The sequence below is a fragment of the Cephus cinctus genome, unplaced genomic scaffold (assembly GCF_000341935.2).
Source record: "Cephus cinctus unplaced genomic scaffold, Ccin1 Ccin1_scaffold0749, whole genome shotgun sequence".
NCBI classification, from domain to species: Eukaryota; Metazoa; Arthropoda; class Insecta; order Hymenoptera; family Cephidae; genus Cephus; species Cephus cinctus.
The window spans coordinates 67,410-68,070 of record NW_014333360.1 but is presented as its reverse complement, the minus strand read 5'-3'; positions in this window follow the sequence as shown (position 1 = coordinate 68,070).

The following is a 661-nucleotide window of genomic DNA, read 5'->3' as shown; positions in this document are numbered from 1 at the left end:
GTCCCACCAAGCTCCCAGGTACGACTTGGTGGGACTCATGTATTGCCGTTTCACTCCCACTCATGCGTTCGTACAGGATGCACCGTACGACGCTTTCGCGTCTCCCTCGCACCATAGTGCTAGCTACGTTTCACGCACCTATCCTGGTACATACGTCCGTCAAACAGTCACTGTCCACTCTTTTTTCATATCTCACCGCACTGCATCAACAAGCTGGACAACATTAATGACGTTCAGTGTACAATAAATTCATCTAAATAGACTTTATATTACGTATGCTATTTTTCAATAATAATTGACCACAATTTTGTATTTTTTTGAGCCGTTAGAATGGCATTACCTCTTAAAAAAATTAAACAAAAAAGAAATGATGAAAAAAAAAAGTTTTCCTCTCTAGACGCGAACGCGGTACCTTACGATTACGAAGCTGAATCGTTGTCAACGCGCCCAATGCATATTCTTCGTACATGATGATCCATAGCTGGTGGAAATGCGCAGCCTCACTTGTTGCGATACGGACTCTCATGAAGATGTAAGAGAAAAATTGACAGCAATGGAAAAAAATCTCGTTTCCGCTTAACGCTTTAGCATTTCTAACATAGATACATTTCTCCATTTCATTTTTTGTTTTAACGTGCCGTGGTCTGATTAAAAAAAAATT